Raw genomic sequence first — 23,481 nt, forward strand, 5'->3', positions numbered from 1 at the left:
CAGAGAGGCCAAGAAGAATCTAGAACAGGACTCGCTAGGTTTCCCCATTACGTTTATTAGCATTAGATCTTACCCCTTTTTGTCCAATTATATTTTTACATGATGTTTATATTTTGTGGAACCTAAGCATAAACATAGACAATTTTCTCTGTGTCTTTGGATCTTCATTCTGAAGCCTCTCAAGTATACACATTAAATAAATGTGAATGTCTTTTCACCTATTAATCTGCCTTTTGTGAGTTGATTTTTCTTTTCTTCTTTTTTTTTTCTTTTTTGAGACAGGGTCTCACTCTGTCCCCCCAGCTGGAGTGCAGTGGTGTGATCATGGCTCACTACAGCCTTGACATCCTGGGCTAAAGTTATCCCCCTGCCTCAGCCTACTGAGAAGCTGAGATTACAGGTGTGTGCCACCACATCTGGCTAATTTTTTAAAGATAGAGATAGGGTCTTGCTATGTTGCCCAGGCTGGTCTCAAACTCCTGGTTTCAGGTAATCCTCCTGCCTTAGCCTCCCAATGTTCTGGGATTACAGGTATGAGCCACTGTGCTCAGCTAATGAGTTAATTTTTCAATGAGCCTTTAGGGGGCCAAGGGTCTTGGCTCTTACACCACGTTCTAGGGCTGCAAACTTCAGAACTCATCTGGGAATTTACTTGTTTTTAATCAGTTGGCAGTGTGTAGGAAGGATGTTCCCATGTCTGGCTATAGATAACTAGTTTATCTGGCACACAATGCTTTCAAACAAGCTGAGGATTTATTTAATTTTTAAACCGGGTAGAATTTAGTTAAAGCCAGTAACAGTAGGTTTCACGTATGGCCAGAAGGTAAGAATTTCAGCCTGGTAGGCTTTGCACTTCGGGAGATAAAATGTTCTAAATGTTGACAAATTCTACTCATCTTTTTGGATTATCCCTGGGAAAGAGAGACAGAGCTGAACATTCTTCTGCTGTAACGTTTTCCCTTTAAGAACTTAAAGGTGAATATGCCTTTCTTTTGTAAAATTCCATTATTTCCTTTATTACAGGTCTGTTCATTTTTATACCTGGTTGTTTGGGAAGCAGAAAGTAGGAAATGTCTTACCATTTGTTTTCTTGCTACCTTTGTCTTTTAGCATCATCAAACGGTATATAGCATCATGATTAACAGTGTGAGCTTCGGAGTCTGACAGATCTGGGTTTGAGTGCTCACTTTGCTACTCATTGGCAATATAATCATGGGCTAATAAAACCAATGAACTTGGGTCACAGTAGGTATGACAGATACTTTTGAGGGTTAGTCCTAGCCAGTCTATTTTTCTTGTGTGTGTAGGTATATCCATATAATATCTATAATGCCTCTGTCCTGCTTTTATTACTTAACATTATATCTTAGAAGTCATTTCTTATCAGCTCATATAAATCAGCCTGAATCTTTTTAATGGCTACGCAGTATTACAATAGTATGACTGTGCTGTCCTTTAGTTAACTCACTCTTCATCAATGAATGTTTAAGTTGTTTCTAAATTTTTATCATTAAAAATTATACTGCAGCCTTAGATAATCCTCTTTACACATGTATGAAAATGTATCGGGATAAATTGCTTGAAATGTAATTGCTAAGTTAAAGGGCATGTGAATATTTAATCGATATGGATGTAGCCACATTATCCTTCATAAATATACCAATCAATTTGCGTTTCTACCAAGAATTGCATAGGGAAGCCTGTTTCCTATACCCTCACCAACACCTTGTTTTCAAATTATTTAGTATTTGTTAATAGGATAAAATGTTATTGCTACTTTTAAGTTACATATCCTTAAATTTGAATGTGCATCTGCACATACATTTAAAAGCCATTTGCATTTTTTTTTTCTGGCTAAATATCTATCCAGGCTGGGCACAGTGGCTCAGGCCTATAATCCCAGCACTTTGGGAGGCTGAGGTAAAAAAAAAACCAAAAAAAAAAAAAAAAAAAAAACCCTTGAGACCAAGAGTTCAAACCAACCTGAGGTAAGGAGAAACCCTGTCTTTACAAGAAATGAGCTGGGTGTGGTGGCTTATTTAGTCCTAGCTACTTGGGAGGCTGAGGTAGGACGATCACCTGACCCCAAGAGTTTGAGGCTGCAGTGAACTATGATCGTGCCATTGCATGCCAGCCCTGGGGGTCAGAGTAAGACCCCGTCTCAATAAACAATAACAATAACAAAAAACCCCTAAGTATCTATCCACTTGCCGGGGAGTGGGATAGAACTTGTCCCCTGAAACTAACTTGCCAGAACTTTTTATGAATAGAGGAATCTACCTATTGTATTATGTTGCATTTTTTCTACCATAATTGTCTTTTTACTGTTTTATGGCTTTGAAGTTTTTCTGTGGTCACAGTTATTAATCTTTTCCTTTGAGGCTTTTGGTTTATGTATCTTGCTTTAGCTATCCCCACTCCAAATATATATATATTTTTAGTTGTAATATTTTCTTTGACTTTTACAATTTTTTTAAACTTTCTGATCCACTGAAATTTATTTTGGTGTAAATAGGGATGATACCTATTTATTTCCTCCCTCAGTGTCTGGCCAGTTGTTCCACCATCATTTGTTGGACAACTGACATTTTTCTACTGCTTTTAAATGTTACCTCGGTAAGAAATTATCTGTGTGTATGAGCCTCTCTTGACCTCTGTTTCATGGATCTGTCTTTTCCTGCAAAGTCGGTTAGAAAATGACGTGTACTGGTTAATCCTAATGCTGAATGTACATTCTAAATTTTGTTGATAGTTTAAGCCAAATAAAAGGCATGAGGGCCACTTGATAATTTTTTTGCCAGTTATGGTCCTTATGTGTCACATCAGGGAGTAATGTGCTTATGTGAGAGATTTAATGTGTGACCTGGAAGATGAAGTGGGGTTGGGTAGAAGGGGAACAAAGAACATTTTACTTCCAAATAACTAGTAACCATTTTCTAAAAATAAATTACCTTGGAACTTTGATGAAAAATGAAGGGGTGCATAGGCAGTGAAGGGATTTACGATGATGGGTGAAGTGTTAGAGACTCGGGGACAGTTCTTCATCACTCACAGTGTGCTTTGCTCACACGGATCAAGGCCGACTTTCACTGTGTGACTCTATCTTCTGTTCTTAGAGACTGCTTTGTTAGCATTGTCATGCCTCAGGACCTTGGCACATACAGTTCATCTCTGCCTATAATTCTCTTTTCTAGAATAGCTGTTTCTTCATATCCTTCAGGCTCCTGCCCAAATATTTCCTATCAGAGAGCCCTTTCCTGACCACCCTTCCTAAAATGTACTTTCAGCTCATGTTCCTTTTTTTCAAAGAGCACGTTACTTTCTGACATAGACTTACTCTGACCTTCCCCGTGAGCTCCACGAGCTAAGCACCTGGAATATGACCTGACATAGAGACACTTGTTTTATTTTTCTATTTTTTCAGCCAGTGTTTTGCTCTGTCACCCAGACTGGAGAGCAGTGGCATGATCTCGGCTCACTGCAACCTCTGCCTCCTGGGTTCAAACGATCCTCCCACCCCAGCCCCCCAAGTAGCTGGGACCACAGGTGTGTGCCACTATGCCTGGCTAATTTTTGTGTATTTTGTAGAGACAGGGTTTCGCTGTGTTTCGCAGGCTTATCTCAAGCTCCTGAGCTCAAGCAATCTTCCTGCTTCAGCCTCCCAAAGTGCTGACATTGTAGGTGTGAGCCACCGTGCCCAGCCTGAACTACTTGTTAAATGAACAAATATACATTGCCATCTTTTCTCTTCACTGCTTACTAGTGTGCAACTAAGAAGTTGCTGAAATGAAATGAGGCTTGAAATTGCTCCATTTGGAACCAAAATACTAGGTTATAGTTTTGTTTTGTTTTCCTTTGTTCTAGGAAAGTATGACCCAGACATTGAGTACTGGAGAAGGTTAGCTCTGCTCAGATGGGTGTTTGTATCTGAGAGATGTTATTTCCAGGATGGAGGGGATGCTGGACTAGAAAGCTCAGAGGACTATGACCCCTACCAGGAGCCGTAAGACAGCTCTGTTTTATGAGTATGTGTCCAAAATGATGCATACAGACACTGATATGTTTTCCTTAGTATACGAGGGACTTCTTTACAAAATCCTACATCTCTATTTTTCCGAACCTTCAGCTCTTCATGAGTTCTCCATTGGTATGATATAGGAAGACGTGAGATAAAGAATAATACTTTAAATAGCCCTTTAATGACCCCAAATCTTTGCTATCATTGAAATTTCTATATGGGAAGAATTGGGAGTAAAATTTTACTATAAGTGGTAGTTAGGAGACTCTCTTAAGGCTGAAGGTTCAGAAAAATAGAGACTTAGGATTTTGCTCCATTTGATTTTATATTTTTTGTAGGGATGGGGTTTTGCCACATTGCCCAGGATGGTCTCAAACTCCTGGGCTGAAGTGATCCTCTTATCTCGGCTTACCAAAGTGATGGGATTACAGGCATGAACTACTACGTCTGGCCACTGATTTCTTACTTGATTTTTTTTCTCCCATTTCTCACTCTTTTTCTTTTCAAGTGAGAAACTAGTGGTTTGCCTATTTTGTTGCTATTTTTAGTAAACTAGCATTTTGATTTCTTGGCTCTAATCTTTTTTCTGTTTTCAACTTTATTTATTGATACTTCTGTTTTGATTTTTTTCCCCTTTCTTCTGTTTCTTTGTTGTACTTTTGTTGATATTACTTAATTTATTGACCTTTATTCTTTACTTTTTATTCATATATTTTGTTGATTAGTATTTATTGACCCTTATTCTTTACTTTTTATTTGTATAATTTTTATTTATACTTTTATTATTTGTACTTTTTATTCATATAATTTTATTTATACTTTTATCTATACTCTATACTTTATATTTATAATCTGCATAAATAATACAAGTATAAATAAGATTTGTTTCTTAGTATAAATGTGTTGTTGATTTTTACCTTATTGACCTTTATTTTTTACTTTTTATTGGTATAAATATTTAAGGTTATAAATGTTCTGCTAATTTTTGGCTTTTTGTTTTTGTAGAGACAGGGTTTCACAATGTTGCCCAGGCTGGTCTCAAACTTCTGGCCTCAAGTGATCTTCCTGCCTCAGCATCCCTAAATGCTGGGATTATAGGTGTGTGAGCTACTGCACCTGACCTGTTCTGCTGATTTTAAAACTTCATTTATGTTTCATAAATTCCAAAATTTTAGCAACTCTGCAATTTTAGTTTATATTTTTCTTTTTACCTAAGCATTTTTCAATAGGAGTTTTTACAATTTCTAGCGAGAACATTTTCTACTTTTTGTTATCAATGTCTTATTTGATCTCACTGTGCTTACCATATGCATTGTTCTATCCTGTGGGACGTACTGATTTGTGTTTGTGTGATTCAATATACTGTATTTTTTTTTGTAACTGTTGTATGTAGCTGAAGAAGAGGTACGCTTTCTTTTATCAGTATATAAAGCTTACCTTATATTCATCAGATCTATGAATGACTTTGTTTGGAACTTCTACAAGTTCACTTAGCTTTCTGTCCTCTTGATTTTCCTTTGAGAACTGTGTGATAAAATCTATTATTAGTGTGTTTATTAATCTACTTATCATTGCATCTTTTGTAGTTTCTGCTCTATGAGACTGATGGCTGTGTTACTTGGGTTCCAAATAGTCATAACTTCTATCTTAATTGTGGATTGTGTCTTGTTACATAAGAAAGGCCTTACTTCTTTTGACCCTAGTGTTAGCTTAAGGTTGTTTGCCATCAGAATCACAGCTATACTTTCTTAGTGTTTACATTTACCTGGTCTACCTTCACCCATCTTTTTACTTTGAGCCTTTTCGAATCACTTAAACATGCCTCTTGAATACAGCATAGAGACGAGTTTACTTTTTTAAGGACTGATGTTTGGTCTCAAATAGCTCATATTATTTGTGTTACATTTACAGTGTTTATTTTTGTATGTGGTCTATTTTATCAATTAAAAAAATTTGGAAGGTATATATTTTCGTGCTACTAGTAATCTTCATACTAATGCCTTTTGTCAACCACCTATTCCCTGTGAGACAATCATTATTTACTTCTCTTTTGTTTCTTCTTTGTTTCGTTTTGAGGTTGTGATATTTCTTCCTTGACAGAACTCTAACCTTTTCTCCTTTGTTTTAGTCTCAGACCTATATGAAACATGTATTTCATATGTAGATAAAAAGACCATTAGTTCTTTGGCCAAAGTTTGCACAATGATCTTTTCATTGATAGAGCTTGTCTTTTACGTGCATACTAATCCCTTGAGGATCTTGTTAATATGAAGATTTCAATTCAGAAGGCCTGAGGTGTAGGACCTGAGATTTTGCTTTTATTTTGTTTTTATTTTGTTTGTTTTGAGACAGTCTCACTCTGCTGCCCAGGCTGGAATGCAGTAGTTTTATCTCAGCCCACTGCAACCTCTGCCTCCTGGGTTCAAGCAATTCCTCTGCCTCAGCCTCCCAAGCAGCTGGTACTACAGGCATGCACCACCACACCCAGCTAATTTTTGTATTTCCAGTAGAGGTAGGTTTTGCCATGTTTGCCAGGCTGATCTCAAACTCCTGACCTCAAGTGATCCACCCGTCTCACCCTCCCAAAATGCTGGGATTACAGGCGTGAGCCACCACACCCAGCCGAGATTTTGCATTTTGAACAATTTCTTGGATTTTGCTGCTGCTGCTGCTGCTGCTGCTGGCTACAGAGTAAATTCTGAGTAGCCATATTCTCGGAGATTGCTCAGGAAGAATATAGTATTCCCCAGTTCTTGTATGTTTAAAATTGTTTTTCCATAGTCTTGATAGTTAAAGTGTAGTTCAACTGGATACACAATTGTGGGTTCCCATTTATTGTCTTGAGTGTCTTGAAAATGTTGTGCATTGTTTCTTGCTCCATATACTGCTGTTGAGATTTTAGTGCCAACTGATGGTGACTGGAGGAGAGTCGGGGGAATTCTTTGTCTTCATAGCGTAATTATTTTACTAGCGTGTATCACACAGCTTATTATTCTTTGGCACTTTTTCCATATGCAGAATGGGCCTTTTTACTTTGTAGATTCAAGTCTGGTCTAATACCTGGAAAAGTTTGGGGGAGAGGAGACTTACAGCTTTGAATTCTATTCCTTATTTAAAAGTGATCATTGTTCTTTCTCTTCAGGGACTCTAGTAATAGGCTTGTTGAGTCTGCTTCTCTTCTATGCCTATCCCTTTCTCTGATTCATTTTACCTCTATTTCATTTTTTTTTTTAACTTAACCATGAAGTCACTTTTCCCAACATACACACACACTCTGTCTCACACACACACACACACACACACACACACACACTCTCTCTCTCTCTCTCTCTCTCTCTCTCTCTCTCTCTCTCTCTCACACTCATGCATTGGCTTCCAAATCTACCACCTGTGGTCCTAAGCAATTTCAGACCCCTTCATTTCTATTTCCAGGACCCAGTGCTGGGATACGCAAGATCTAAGGCTTATTTTAGGAACTTTGCCACTCAAGGTGGGAGCTTTTCTGCAGAGGCAGTTCTATCTTTGTTTCCCCAGTGTTAGTATCCTGCCGTCCCTTCTGCTTTCCACTCAGTCTGTGCATGAGTCTGCCCTGACATGGGCTCTGAAAAGGCACTACTGGTTTCAGAATGTTTATTTCTCCTCATGCACATAACTTGGAAGTCTTTTCCTAGTTGAAAAAAAATGGGGCTTTATTTGTGCTGTATTTATTGGAATGGTTTTTGCAGAATAGAAAGAAAGATTCTGGTTTCTGTAGTTGCCATCATTTTTATGGAATCTAGACATCAAGATTTCATTTCAATAAAGTTTCTACTGCTAAGATAGACAAAATAAGCTTGAAATTACTTATCTATTTTAACAGCCTATGGTTGAGGGACCACTGAAGTATCAAAATGGGTTATGGTTTCAATACCCCTAGTAACAGAGAACTCACTCCTATTAGAACCCACTTCAAAATTTGATGTTTTCTTAGCAGTAATGTTCTCACTCATACTTAAAATATTCTCCCGGAAGCCTTTTTTGCTTTTTTTTTTTTTTTTTGAGATGGAGTTTCGCTCTGTCGTCCAGGCTGGAGTGCAGTGGTGTGATCCATCTTGACTCGCTGCAACCTCCGCCTCCTGGGTTCAAGTGATTCTCCTGCCTCAGCCTCCTGAGGAGCTGGGATTACAGGCACCCACCACCATGCCTGGCTAATGTTTTGTATTTTTAGTAGAGATGGGATTTCACCATGTTTGCCAGGCTGGTCTTAAACTCCTGACTTCAAGTCCTCAAGTGATCCACCTGCCTCGGTGTCCTAAAGTGCTAGGATTACAGACGTGAGCCACTGCACCTGGCTTTTTTTTTTTTTTTTTTTTTTTTTTTTTTTAAATAGTGCCTAAATTCTGACCTGTGAGATTACATAAAATAAGTGAAAAATCTTTAATGAATTTAAAAATATTTGGTGGTTAAAAATCATGAACAAAAATGGTCTTTTTCAGAATTAAATTATTCTAATTACTTCAGTCTTCTTGTTGCTTCTAGATACAGAAATGCGGTTTAATATAGAATCACATTATAGGAATGAGCGTTTGTGCTTATTTTATTAGTTGCACTTATTTTTTTTCTTTTTTTGTTTTTTTTTGTTTTTTGAGACGGAGTCTTGCTCTGTTGCCCAGGCTGGAGTGCACTGGCAGGATCCCGGCTCACTGCAAGCTCCACCTCCCGGGTTCACGCCATTCTCCTGCCTCACCCTCCCAAGTAGCTGAGACTACAGGCGCACGCCACTGCGCCCAGCTAATTTTTTGTATTTTTTGGTAGAGACAGGGTTTCACTGTGTTAGCCAGGGTGGTCTCAATCTCCTAACCTCGTGATCCGCCCGTCTCGGCCTCCCAAAGTGCTGGGATTACAGGAATGAGCCACTGCGCCCATCCTAGTTGCACTTATTATTATTATTTTTTTGGGGGGATGGAGTCTCGCTCTGTCACCCAGGCTGGAGTGCAGTGGCCAGATCTCAGCTCACTGCAAGCTCTGCCTCCCAGGTTCAAGCGATTCTCCTGCCTCCGCCTCCCAAGTAGCTGGGACTACAGGTGCCTGCCACCTCGCCCGGCTAGTTTTTTGTATTTTTTAGTAGAGACGGGGTTTCACCGGGTTAGCCAGGATGGTCTCGATCTGCTGACCTCGTGATCCGCCCATCTCGGCCTCCCAAAGTGCTGGGATCACAGGCTTGAGCCACCGTGCCCGGTCAGTTGCACTTAACTTTTAACTGAAAGAGCTGTCTACATGACAGCTTTCTTAATTTAAAAATGTCTGTTTTATTTATTGAACAAAATTTAAACAAATATTTTATAAAACTGAAGTTTGGCTTTTAGAATTCTCATTGTTTATGTGTATGCTATAATTCCAAGTGAGTTCTGGAAAACTTACAACTTGACAAGTTTAGAATCTGAATACAGTTGTGCCTCTTTATTTTTAAAAATGCCCCAGTTTGAATGTTTGTTTTACTGGAAGGCCCCAACTAAGAAGGTACTAGGTGATATGAAAACAGCACAATAATAATGACTTATAATAAAAAGGCCAATAAACATGTTAGGTTTTTATACTTATGGCAGAGATCAAGGGAGACATAGAGCTGAAATTTGTTCTAGCTTCATGCAGCTTTTTAAAAATTTTATTTTAGCTTTTTATGGGTTTCTCAGTCACTTGTCTGCTGTAGGAGGCTTTTATTTGCTGATAAGGGTTGTTAACTAGTTTCAAAGTTGGGGAGATAGTTACCATTACACACACGGTTCTGTGTTATACTGGACTAAACTGGTCCTGTCTTTAGTTAGCAAAACTAGTGGAGGAAGAACAAAGCCAAAACAGCAAAGAGAAACATCCGTGGGACAAGCCCTGCAAAAGGGTAGAATAGCAAACTAAGTGAGGGGAAGAATGTTTTTGTAATAAATGAAAGACTTGACTTTCCTGCATCATTTCCTGAATTCCAGATTAAAGCCTAATTACAACGTAATTTACTCAAGTCTATCTGTACAGGGCCAGTTTGTTTCCCATGATCAAAAATTCTAAACCTTTGCGCTTCAGGGTCAAGGCCAAAATGATACCCCACTGTTCCTGTTCTTTTTCTCTCCTTACATGCAAGAGAGAAAAGAGGACATTTCCTTACTTCCTGCTCTCGAATCAGTATTTCTACAGGATAATCATAGAATATCCATTCGCTTTAAGGTCGTTAATACCTTTTCCACAGTCTAGGCTAGTCAGTCTACAAAAGCATCTTGTGAGCCCCAGGAAGAACTTGACCCACTCAGTTCAGTTTGTTTGCAGCCTCATCTCATCAAAGATTTAAATTTCACCTTTAATAAACTTGCCTCATGTAGTATATAGAAAAAGGAGATGAGAGAACAGACTCCATCAAACTGACATGACAGGATTCATTTGAAAGATGATTTCCTGTACAAATCACCTTCTAAAAATGTGTCTGATAATAATAATAGTTCTTATAAATTTCTTAATCTTTTAATTCTTGTTTAAAATTTATCTCCTTTTCATCAACCCATAAAACCTATACTGTTTCTTTTTTTAAAATCATAATTCTTTTTTCTCTATCAAACTGTATTTTAGACATGAAGGCAATATAGGTGATCTATTTTTCTTTTCCCTCCTATAGGCAATAATAGCTCCAATTTTAAAATTAAAAAAAAAAAATCTTTTCCCTTTAGTAATTTTATTTTCCCATCACCTAAAACAAGGTTTTCTATTTTGTTTGTAACTTCAAGTCATGTGCTGAATATTATCACCTTCTACTTTAAAATGTGTAAGTGGACAAAATATATTTCATTTGTATCTCAGTGGAAGTAACCTAGAGGTAACATAGGAACAGTTAATTAAATTAAGGAAATCAGCAAAACAAAATGAAAGCATTCAGTCCCACCATGGTGGTGGTTCACACCTGTAATCTCAGCACTTTGGGAGGCCAAGGTGGGTGGATCACTTGAGCACAGGAGTTCAAGACTAGCCTGGGCAACATGGTGAAACCCCATCTTTACCAAAAAAAAAAAAAAAAAAAAAAAAAAAAAATTAGCCAGGCATTGCGTTGTATGCCTGTAGTCCCAGCTACTCAGGAGGCTGAGGTGGGAGGATTGTCTGAACACAGAAGGTCGAGGCTGCAGTGAGCCATGATTATACCACTGCACTCCAGCACTTCAGCCTGGGTGACAGACTGAAACCCAGCATTCACTACAAAAAAAAAAAAAAAAAAAAAAAAAGGAAGAAGAACAAGACATGAATTTTGTTTCTATTTACATATTTGTTGTCGAGGCTTATTACAGTCCTGAATAATTTAAATTCGAAAGCATTTGGAAACACTACCTCAATGCATAAAAGGTAAAACCAATAAAATTTATACAGATAGCACTGGTGAAATGTTGACATATTTGAAGGCAAAAAATTAGTAATTTTATTTTATTTTTATTTTATTTTATTTGGAAACAGTCTTGCTCTGTTGCCCAGCCTGGAGTGCAGTGGTACAACCTCAGCTTATTGCAACATCCACCTCCCGGGTTCAGGGATTCTTGTGTCTCAGCCTCCCAAGTAGCTGGGATTACATGTATGCACTGCCATAGCAGCTAATTTTTGTATTTTTCCAGAGATGGGGTTTCACCATGTTGTCCAGGCTGGTCTCGAACTCCTGACCTCAAATCATCCACCCATCTTGACCTCCCAAAGTGCTAGGATTACAGGTGTGAGCCACTGCACCCAGCCCAACTTAGTACTTTAGTCTGTTTGGTAATGAAAACATTTTTAACCCCTGAGAGGGACATCTTTAGTATTTTAACAGTAATAGTAAGATGTTATTTTCTACAGTTTTTGTCATTTGTACTGATGGTACAAGGGCAATGATGAATAAAACTGCTGGTGCTTTAGAACAAATTAAAGAAATGGCACTAACCTCTAATAGTAATCATTAAATTTACACATAGACAATTATGTACATGTGTATATCTGTTACATACACGTGTGTATATATAATTGATGCTCATTATTTCCAGTGGTTACATTCTATATAAAGTCACCACAGACCCTGAATTAGAGAGTACCAAACCATTGCTCCCAGGAGAAAATACAGGATTAGATTTTTGTAAGCCTCTGGTCACAATATTTTATCAACCAGTTAACATATGACCTGTTTTTTGTCTGTGTCTGTTTGAAGGCACTTTATTTAATCATACTGTTTATTCATTTTTTTTTTTCTTTTTTTTGAGACTGAGTCTTTCTCTGTCACCCAGGCTGGAGTGCAGTGGCGCTATCTCGGCTCACTGCAAGCTCCGTCTTCCAGGTTCATGCCATTCTCCTGCCTCAGCCTCCCAATTAGCTGGGACTACAGGTGCCTGCCACCACGTCCAGCTAATTTTTTGTATTGTTTAGTAGAGACAGGGCCAGGATGGTCTCAACCTCCTGACCTTGTGATCCGCCTGCCTCGGCCTCTCAAAGTGCTGGGATTACAGGCATGAGCCACTGTGCCCGGCTATTCATTAATATTGAACTATATAAATCTTTCACTTTGGTTAAATTGATTCCAAGATAGTTTATATTCTTTGTGCTTACTGTAAATGGGGTTGCTTTCTTGATTTCTTTTTCAGATTGTTCACTGTTGATGTATATAAATGCTACTGATTTTTATATGTTAATTTTGTATCCTACAACTTAACTGAATTCATTTATCAGTTTTAAGTTGTTTTTTTTTTTTTTCTTTTTTTGGTAGAGTCCTTAGGTTTTTCTAAATATAAGGCCATGTCATCTGCAAAAAAGCTAATTTGATTTCTGCCTTTCCAATTTGAATGTCCTTTATTTCCTTCCTTTTCCTAACTGCTCTGGCCAGGACTTTTAACACTACATTGAATAAAAAGTGGTGAAAATGGGCATCCTTGTCTTGTTCCAAATCTTATAGGAAAGGCTTTCATATTTTTCCCCATTCAGTATGATGTTAGCTGTGGATTTGTCAAAATGGCTTTTATTATTTTTAGATACATTCCTTCTGTCCCCAGGTATTTTTTTTATCATTAAGGGATGCTGAATTTTATCAAAGACTATTTCAGCATCATTAAAATAATCCTGTGGTTTTTATTCTTGATTCTGTTAACGAAATGTATCACCCTGATTCATCTGTATATGTTGAACCATCCTTGCATTCCTGGGATAAATCCCTCATGATTATGGTAAATAACCTTTTTAATGTGTTGTTGAATTCAGTTTGCTTATATTTTGTTGAGAATTTTTGCATATATATTCATCAGTGATATTGGCCAGTAGTTTTTGTTGTTGTTGTATCCTTGTCTGGTTTGCTGTCAGAGTAATGCTGACCTCAAAAAAAGTTTGGAAATATTTGCTCCTCTTTAATTTTTTGAAGAGTTGAGTAGAATTGGTATTGGTTCATCTTTAAATGTTTGGTTGAATTCATTAGTGAATCCATTCAGTCAGGAGAATTTGTTTAATGAGAAATGTTTTATTATAGGTTCAAGTAATGAGATTGAACCTATAATACTCATTACTTGTTTATTTGTTGAGGTTTTCTATTTTATCATGATTTAATCTTGGTAGGTCATATGTGCCCAAGAATGTACAGATTTGTTCTAGATTATTCCAATTTTCTGGCATATAGTTGTTCATAATAGTCACTAATGGTTCTTTGTGTTTCTGTGGTCTCAGTTATTATCTCTCCTTTTTTGTTTCTAATTTTATTTATTTTGGTCTTCCATTTTTCTTAACCTAATTGAAGTTTTGTCAATTTTTGTTTAACTTTTCAAAAAACCGTCTTTTCATTTTAAAGTGGATCTGTATTTTTTGTCTTGATTTTATGTATTTCTGCTCTAATCTTTACTATTTCTGTCTAATTTTGGGTTTGGTTTGTTCTTGTTTTCTAGTTCCTACAGTCATATTGTTAGGTTGTATTTTAAAAGTCTTCCTACTTTTTTCAGGTAGGTGATTATTGCTATAAGCTTTCCTCTTAGCACCATTTTTGCTGTATCTATAGATTTTGATGTGTTGTATTTCCATTTTTGTTTATTTCAAGAATTTTAAAATTTCTTTGGTAACCTTTAATTGATCTGTTGGTTGTTTAGAAGCATGTTTTAAACTTCAATGTTCATGTAGTTTCCAAGATTCCTCTTATTATTGATTTCTAATTTTATTCTTTGTGGTCAGAAAAGATAGTTAATATGATTTCTACTTTTTTGAATTTTTTGATACTTGTTTTGTGGCCTAAGATATCATCTATTCTAGTGAAAGTTCCATGTGCTGATGAAAATAATGTGTATTCTGTAGCAGTTGGGTGATATTCTGTAAATGTCAGTTAAACCTGTTTGGTCTAGTGTATAGATCAAGTTCAATGTTTCTTTGTGATTTTCTGTCTGAATGATCTGTCAGTTACTGAGAGGTGGGTATTGAAATCCCTTACTACTATTGTACTGCAGTCTATGTCTGCCTTTAGATCTATTAATGTTTTCTTTATATACTTGGAAGCTCTGGTGTTGGGTGCTTAAATATTTATAATTGTTATATCTTCTTGCTGAATTGACCCCTTTATGACCTTCTATTGTCTCTCTTTACAGTCTTTGACTTGTCATGCATTGTATATAAGCATAGCTACTCCTATTCTTTTTTGGTTTCTGCAGGCATGGAATACCTTTTTCCATTCTTTTACTTTCAGTCTATGTGTTTCTTTATAGTTGAGGTGGGTTTCTTGTAGGCAACATGTAGTTGGGTTTTGGTTCATTATCCATTCAGCTACTCCATGTCTTTTAATTGGAGAATTGAGTTCACTTACATTCAGTGTTATTATTAAGGACTTACTACAAGCAAAGTTTCTGTTGCTTGTTTTCTGGTTGTTTTGTAACTCCTTTCTTCCTTTCTTACTGTCTTTGTGGTTAAGTGATTTTCTCTGGTAGAATGTTTTAATTTGTTACTTTTTATTTTTAGTGCATCTTTCATAGTTCTTTTACACTGGACACCATGAGGCTTACAAAAAAACATCTTTATAGATGTAACAAGTTGTTGTAAAGAGATGAAACCTTAGGGAGCACAAAAACAGAATAGAAACAAACTTTATCCCCCCACCACATTTTGATTTTGTTGTCTCAATTAACATATTTTTATATTGCCTAACTCTTGACAATTACTGTAGCTATTAAAGTTTTTGATTTGTCTTTTAGGCTTTATACTAGAGTTATAAGTGGGTTTTGTACCACATTTACAAGTATTAGGGCATTCTGGATTTGTCTGTGTACTTACAGTGGGTTTTATACCTCAAATGTTTTCTTTTTGTATGTTGGTGATGGTGGTGGTTTCTCTTACTGAAGAATTCCTGGTGGGGCACAGTGGCTCACATCTGTAATCCCAGCACTTTGGGAGGCTGAGGCAGGCAGATCACTTGAGGTCAAGAGTTTGAGAGCAGCCTGGCCAACATGGTGAAACCTTGTCTCTACTGAAATACAAAAATTAGTTGGACGTGGTGGTGTGTGTCTGTAATCTCAGCTACTTGGGAGTCTGAGGCAGGAGAATTGCTTGAATCTGGAAGGTGAAGGTTGCAGTGAGCTGAGATCATGCCACTGCATTCCAGCCTGGGTGACAGACTGAGACTCTGTCTCAAAAGAAAAAAAGAAAAAAAAAGAAATTCCCTTTAGCACTTTTTATAGGATGGGTTTGGTGTTGAATTCTCTCTGCTTTTGTTTGTCTGAGAAAGACTTTATCCTTCCTGTTTGAATGATAGCTTTGCTGGATACAGTAGTCTTTGATGGCAGTTATTTTCTTTCGGCACTTTGAAAATGTCATCCTACTCCCTTCTAGCTGTGTGATTTCTGTTGAGAAGTTTGTTGCCAGATGAAGTGGAGCTTCTTTACATGTCATTTGCTGCTTTTCTCTTGTTGCTTTTAGGAGTCTCTCTTTGTCCTTGACTTGAGATTTTGATTATTATATCCTTTAAGGTACTCTTATTTGGGTTGGATCTGTTTGGTGTTCTCTGACCTTCCTGTACCTGGGTATTTTTCTTTCTCATGTTTTGGGAAGTTTTCTGTTATTTCTTTGAGTAAGTTTTCTACCCCTTGCTTTTGCTCAGTTCCTATTTGAACATCCATAATTCTTCATTTTTGTCTTTTTAGGCATTTTTTTTCTATATTTTTGTTCCTCTCATTCTTTTTTCCTTTTTATCTTGACTCCGTGTTTTCTGGTTTGGTGTTTTGTTGTTGTTTGTTTGTGTTGTTGTTTTGTTTTGCTTTTGGTGGAGACAGAGTCTCACTCTGTCACCCAGGCTGGAGTGCAGTGGTGCAATCTTGGCTCACCACAACCTCTGCCTCCTGAGTTCAAGAGATTCTTGTGGCTTAGCCTCCTGAGTAGCTGGGACTACAGGCATGCATCACCATGCATGGCTAATTTTTTGTATTTTTAGTAGAGATTGGGTTTTGCCATGTTGCCCAGGCTGGCCTCGAACTCCTGAGCTCAGGCAATCCACTCACCTCAGCCTCCCAAAGGTGATGCCATATTTTCTTTTTCTTTTTCTTTTCTTTTATTTATTTTTGAGACAGGGTCTCACTCCATTACCCAGGCTGGAGTACAGTGGCGTGATCTGGGCTTACTGCCACCTCTTTCTCCCAGGCTTAAGTGATCCTCCCAGCTCAGCCTCCTGAGTGACTGGGACTACAGGCACCAGCCACACATATATAATTTGTGTATGTATGTGTGTGCGCATGCACACATATGTGTGTATGTATTTGTAGAGATAGAGTTTTGCCATATTGCCCAGGTTAGTCTCAAGCAATCCACCAGCCTCAGCCTCCCAAAGTGCTAGGATTACAGGTATGAGCCATTGTGCCTGGCCCTAACTCTATATTTTCAAATAATCTGACCTTGAGCTCACTGATTCTTTGCTCTGGCTCGATCCATTCTGCTATTGAGAGCCTCTAATAAATTGTTCAGCTCAGCAAATGTATTTTTCAGTTACAAGATTTCTGTCTGATTTTTCTTTAAATTCCAATCTCTTTGTTAAATTTCTCTGATAAACTTCTAAGTTACTTTTATATGTTATCTTGGAGATACTGAGTTTCCTTTATTTTTATTTTTATATGTTTTTTATTTTTTATTTTTTTGAGATGAAGTCTCACTCTGTTACCCAGGCTGGAGTGCAGTGGCGCGATCTCAGCTCACTGCAAGCTCTGCCTCCCGGGTTCATGCCATTCTCCTGCCTCAGCCTTCCGAGCAGCTGAGACTACAGGCACCCGCCACCACACGCAGCTAATTGTTTGTATTTTTAGTAGAGATGGGATTTCACTCTGTTAGCCAGGATGGTCTCCATCTCCTGACCTCGTGATCCATCTGCCTTGGCCTCCCAAAGTGCTGGGATTACAGGCGTGAGTCACTGCGCCCGGCCTGAGTTTCCTTTAAATTGTCATTTTAAATTATTGGTCAGTGATCCCATATCACCATCCTATTAGGGTCAGTCACAGGTTCCTTGCTTTGTTCGTTTAGGGAGGTAATAGTTCCCTATTTGCTGTTGTGGATATACATCTATGCTTTTGCATTAAATGATTATTCCACTCTTCTCTGTCTGGCTTGTTTTGGTTATTATTGGATATGTTTGCTTAGAGGTTCTTTGAATTTACCTGCTGAATTTTTCTTTCTCCCACTTGTTGCTGCTTTCTTTTTAACACTAGATTTATGCCTTGAGCCTACGTTTACCTTGGCTCCGGTTAATGATCAGAGCACTGCCCATCCCAAATGGGAGGTGCCAAAAGGGATATCCCAGCAGTGTGGGAAGGCTGGCTAGGGGTTCATGCCCAGGGGACCTGTGGAATATTCCTTCTACAATGTACTGCTGCTGAATAGCTACCCTGATTTGGCATCTCTTTTGGCTGAATTTCAAATGGAGTTTCTAGGGCTAGGGTGTAATAGTCCTACTCCCTTCCTTTATCTATGGCTGTCCTCGGGTATATTTTTCCTTTTAGGCATTCACGATGCTTCCCATGGGTGGAAGCAGGTATGGGTCTTCTGTCAGGAAACCCTGGTGGTTCACCTCAATCTCACTTTTTTTTTTTTTTTTTTACTGTAGAAATCATGAGTCAGGGGGATATTTTTTGTGCATTTTGTTGTGGACAGATTGGAGCGTGGGATGTTGAGGATATAAAACTCCAATTCTCAGACTGTCTTCTTGTTTTTTTTTTTTTTTTTCCACCTCTTTGTGGCCCTAGGAGCTGTCTCATCTTCATATTTGAGTTTTTGAATATTAGCAGTGATATTTTGTGAGTGTTTTAGTTTCACTCTTAGGCTTGTCCTCCCTGTTTCGCTGTGAGAATCTTGGGTTTAGTTAGGCATCTTGTATAGGTTGTAGCCTGATGAATATATGCTATGCTTGGTGTGAGATACACTGGTCACAGGATCAGCAGTGATGTGAAAATACGGTAGAAGTTCAACCCTGCCCTGTGCCCCGTATAAAAACTCTGCCCTGGCACCCACAGAAATCTGAACTTACATGTAGGACTATGTACTCTAGAGTTTTACTGTTGGACTTCACAATGCAAGTGATTTTTTTCTACCTGCTCTCCTATGTGCAACTGTTCCCCATAATTTGTTGAGCAAATTGAGATAAGCTTACAAGGAAGAAACATACAATTGCTTACTGAAAGCTTTTACTATATCAGGCTGTTTCAAATGCTTGCTTATATCTGGGGTGTGCAATATTTTTCTGTAAAGAGCCAGATAGTCAATATTTTAGAATTTGCATGACATACATGCTCTGTTGTAACTGCTTAACTCTAATTGTAACAGGAAAGCAGCCATAAATAATATTTAAACAAATACTGTAATTGTGTTCCAATAAAACTTTGTTCAAAAAAAAAAAAAAAAAAAAAAAAACAGGCAGCAGGCTACTCAGACTGTGGCAGACTGTGGGCTGTAGTTTTCCAACACTTGGCATGTACTCTTTTATTTAATTTTCGCAATGACCTGACAATACCGTCTCTTGAGTGGAAAGGTAGCAAAAAGGTATAATTTCTTTCTTCCCTTCCCTTCCCTTGCCTTCCCTTCCTTTTCCTTTTTCCTTTTCTTTTTCGACAGGGTTTTGCTCTGTCACCCAAGCTGCAGTGCAATGGCCATTCATACCTCTCTGTAACTTCAAAATCCTGTGCTCAAGCAATCCTCCCACCTGCATCTCTGCCTTCTGAGTATCTGGGACTATCAGCATGCCCCACCATACTTGGCTAATTTTTGTATTTTCTGTGGGGATGGGGTCTCACTATGTTGCCAGGGCTGCTCTCAAACTCCTGGCCTCAAGTTATCCTCCTGCCTTAGCCACTCAAAAAGTCTTGGGATTACAAGCATGAGCCACTGTGCCTGACCAGGTATAATTTCATAGCTGTCATATATTTGAAAAATATAATAAAAACAACAATGCTAGCCGAGAACAGTGGCTCCTGTAATTCCAGCACTTTGGGAGTTGGGCAGATCACTTGAGGCCAGGAATTCAAGACCAGCCTTGACAACATGGTGAGACCCTCGTCTCTACCAAAAATACAAAAATTATCTAGGTGTGGCAGCTTATGCCTGTAATTCCAGCTACTCAGGAGGCTGAGGTATGAGAATCACTTGAACCCAGGAGGTGGAGGTTGCAGTGAGCAGCGATCACGCCACTGCACTGGGTGACAGAGTGAGACCCTATCTCAAAATAACAACACTATGCTTTTATCATACATAATCAAATTAAATGCTTAAATAATCCTGCAATGTAGGGGGACATTATCTTCCCTTTTCCAATGAGACCATTAAAGCTTCAGGGATTTGCTTAATGTCATACAGCTAATAAATAGTGGGCTCTAGATTAGAATTTGGGTCAAATTCATCTAGTCCTGTGTCTTCTTCATGAACATCGGGGGAGAGGCAATAGAGCATACAGCTTTTAAAAAAGACCAAACTTTTATAGAGTTGGGTTTCTCACCTACCAGAGGTAATGACCAGATCTAGGTATATGCATAGGAGTGAGTGGCTGAGAGTCTTAGTCAGCTTGGGCTTCCATAACAAAATACCATTGATTGCGTAGATTAAACAATGGCCATATATTTCCTCACAATTTTGGAGGATACAAGTCCAAGATCAAGGTGCCAGCATCATCAGTTTATGGTGGAATCCCTTTGCCTGCCTTCTTACTGTGTCTTCACATGGCATAGAGAGGGCAAACTTTCTAGAGTCTCTTTTTATAAGGGTACATATAAATACCCTTGTGACTTCATCTAAACCTACTTATCTCTCTAAGACCCATCTCCAAATACTAACACTTTGGGGTTAGGGCTTCAGCATATGAATTGTTTTTGGAGGGAAGTCTGAAAAGTCTTCCTCTGAACCCTTATATAAAATGGGTGTAGGATATCTAAGGGGGTATTGATCACCATCTACTTGTTCCTTCTTAACTTTTGCTGGGAAAAGGACAAGCCTCATTCTGAGTGTGTATACTCATCTTGATCTTGCTGATTGATATGTTGACTTCTGGTGAAGCTTGATGTGATTCCAAGAGCAGAGTCTCCTTCTCAGCCTTGATGATGGGGATAGAAGATGTAGGATACATGTGCTCTTTTTTTTTTTTTTTTTTTTTTTGAGACGGAGTCTCTGTCGCCCAGGCTGGAGTGCAGTGGCGCGATCTCGGCTCACTGCAAGCTCCGCCTCCTGGGTTCACGCCATTCTCCTGCCTCAGCCTCCTGAGTAGCTGGGACTACAGGCGCCCGCCACTACGCCCGGCTAATTTTTTGTATTTTTTAGTAGAGATGGGGTTTCACCATATTAGCCAGGATGGTCTCAATCTCCTGACCTTGTGATACACTCACCTCGGCCTCCCAAAGTGCTGGGATTACAGGCATGATCCACTGCGCCTGACTGATACATGTGCTCTTTATCCCAGTAACCAAGATTATTTCTTCTTGTTTTTCAGTCACCTATTCACACAGTCTTACCCCAGACTGTATCATTACACATGGCTGCACCCCTTCCAAAATTCTATTTCTTGTAACCTGGTCTCTGACCACCACCTCCATCTTTCTCCTCACTACCTCTGACTCTTAACTCCAACAGTCTTTTAAGTCCACCTGCAGTTTTGATATGGTTTGGCGCTGTGTCCCCACCCAAATCTAATCTCTAATTGTAATCCCCAGTGTCAAGGGAGGAACCTGGTGGGAGGTGATTGGATCATGGAGATGGTTTCCCCCATGCTGTTCTTGTGATAGTGAGTTCTCACAAGATCTGATGGTTTAAAAGTGTTTGGCATTTTCCCCCTCACTTGCTCACTGTCTCTCCTGCCACAATGTAAGACGTGCCTTGTTTCCCCTTTGCCTTCTGCCGTGATTGTAAGTTTCCTGAGGCCTCCCTGGCCATGCAGAACAGTGAGTCAATTAAACGTTCTTTGTTAATAAATTATGCAGTCTTAGGTAATTCTTCATAAGTGTGCAAAAATGGACTAATACAACTTCCAACTTATTAATCCTATGAGTTTTTTTTTTTTTTTTTTTTTTTTTTTTTTTTTTTTTTTTTTGGCTATACCTCACTACCATAATGATCTCACTTTTTTTAATTCTAAGGTCAGTCATTATAATCATTGCCTTTTGTACACCCTTGAGTTACTTTCACTTCCTCTTGCTTGCATCTGTGCAGCTGAACGTGGCTGGAATAAAACATATAATTGGTCTGATTTGGTCTCACTTTAAATTCATGACCATAATTTTCGAGGGAACTCTTGATGCTGCCAGGCAGGCATGCTATACATTCTTAGTCCATCTACTTTCCCATTTTATGCATAACCAATTTATATCTGATTTTCTTCTTTAAAAGCTTTAATACCTCCTTCCCCATCCTCACTCTCAATGATCTTGTTTCTATTCCACTGCAAAAACTGATGGACAGAATTCACAGATTTCTCCATCACATCTACTCTTTTGCCAGCTTTGACATCTAAGTACTCTGCCTTCCCAGCTGTGACCAAGAATGAACTGTCCAGACTCCTGTCTGGCATCCTCCTTCCATTTCCATATTAGATCCAATCACCTCTTGCTTACTCAAGGACATTGCTGCAATTCTTCCCTCTCACCTACATCATTAAATTTTCTCTCTCTAATGGGTCATTCCTATTAGCAATGAAACAGGCTATTATTTCTCACATCTTTAAAAAAAGTTTTCTTGACCCTCTCTCCCCCTTTTTCTTAGCAGCTATATTCTGTTTTTGTTCCTTTTTACATCAAAATTCTTTGGAAGAATCGTTGACACTTGATGTCTCCAATTTGTCTCCTTCATTCATTCTTGACCTTGTTCCAAACATGCTTTGCTTTCAACATTCTTCTGCAACTGTGACCAATGATTGATGACCTCCTTTGCTAATATTTTCAACCTGTAAGCAGCATTTGACACAATTGATCACTACCTTCTTCCTGAAACCCTTCTTTTGGTATCTGAAATAACATTCTTTCTCCCCTTCTACCTCAAGGGCTCTTATATATTTCTCATTTACTGTTTTTTCCTCGTTTCTACAACTTCTAGATGTTGCTCCACCCAAGATCTCTTTCCTGAACACCTCTTTTTGTCTGTCTGCATCCATTCCCCAGGTTCTCCTCCAAGGCTGTAGATATAGTCCACATATTGGTCACTCCAAATTTATATTCCCATGTCAGTCTTTGACCCTGAGCTGCGTATTGGTCTATAGAGATGTCAACTGGTCCTTTCCATTTGACGTCTAACAGGCATTTCAATTTAACTATGTCCAGAACTGAATTGTTCCCTCACATCCAACCTGCTTTTTCTACTTAAAATCTTTTTTTCCCATTTGATTTCTTTCCTAGTGAATGAGTGTTAAGCAGTTTTACTTGCACAGATTTTGCATATCATTGGGCACCATGGAGGGTATGGAGAAGCTAATCTCATGATCTCTGCCCTGAGCATTTAAAATTCAGTAAAGAAGATGTGACATAAGCCAATAGCACTCTTCTAGCAGCCATTCTCCCTTTAGGAATCCCAAGTTTAACCTGGGCTCATGAATGCCTAGTGTCAGGTTGACAACAGCAGTGCAATAAGATGAGAAGAACATTGTTCCCACGCACCACAGAACTGCCACGTCAGCCCTGACTGCTTACGCTCAAACTGCTATGTGAGAGTGAAATAAACTATCTTGTTTAAGCTTCTGCTGTATTTTATAGCAGACCTATTGGCATCCTGCGTAGGGAGATAAGAGCTTAAGCAAGTGAACCACAGAATTTCCCCAAATATGAATGATAGGAGGCTGGGCATGGGGAGTATGGAATTCTGGGGCCGGGGGGGGGGGGTAACTTGAATGAGTGAGGTGGGCTGTTATAAGACACATGGAACCTGTGGGGACCAGGTAAATTGTAGAGCTGTGACCTTCCTGAAGACATGAACATACAGACTGTATTTCAGCTCAAAGAGAGTCTGCTATTAGAATTTGGCCAAGCCACTTGGTGAAC

The sequence above is a fragment of the Rhinopithecus roxellana genome, chromosome 3 (genome assembly GCF_007565055.1).
Source record: "Rhinopithecus roxellana isolate Shanxi Qingling chromosome 3, ASM756505v1, whole genome shotgun sequence".
Lineage (NCBI taxonomy): Eukaryota > Metazoa > Chordata > Mammalia > Primates > Cercopithecidae > Rhinopithecus > Rhinopithecus roxellana.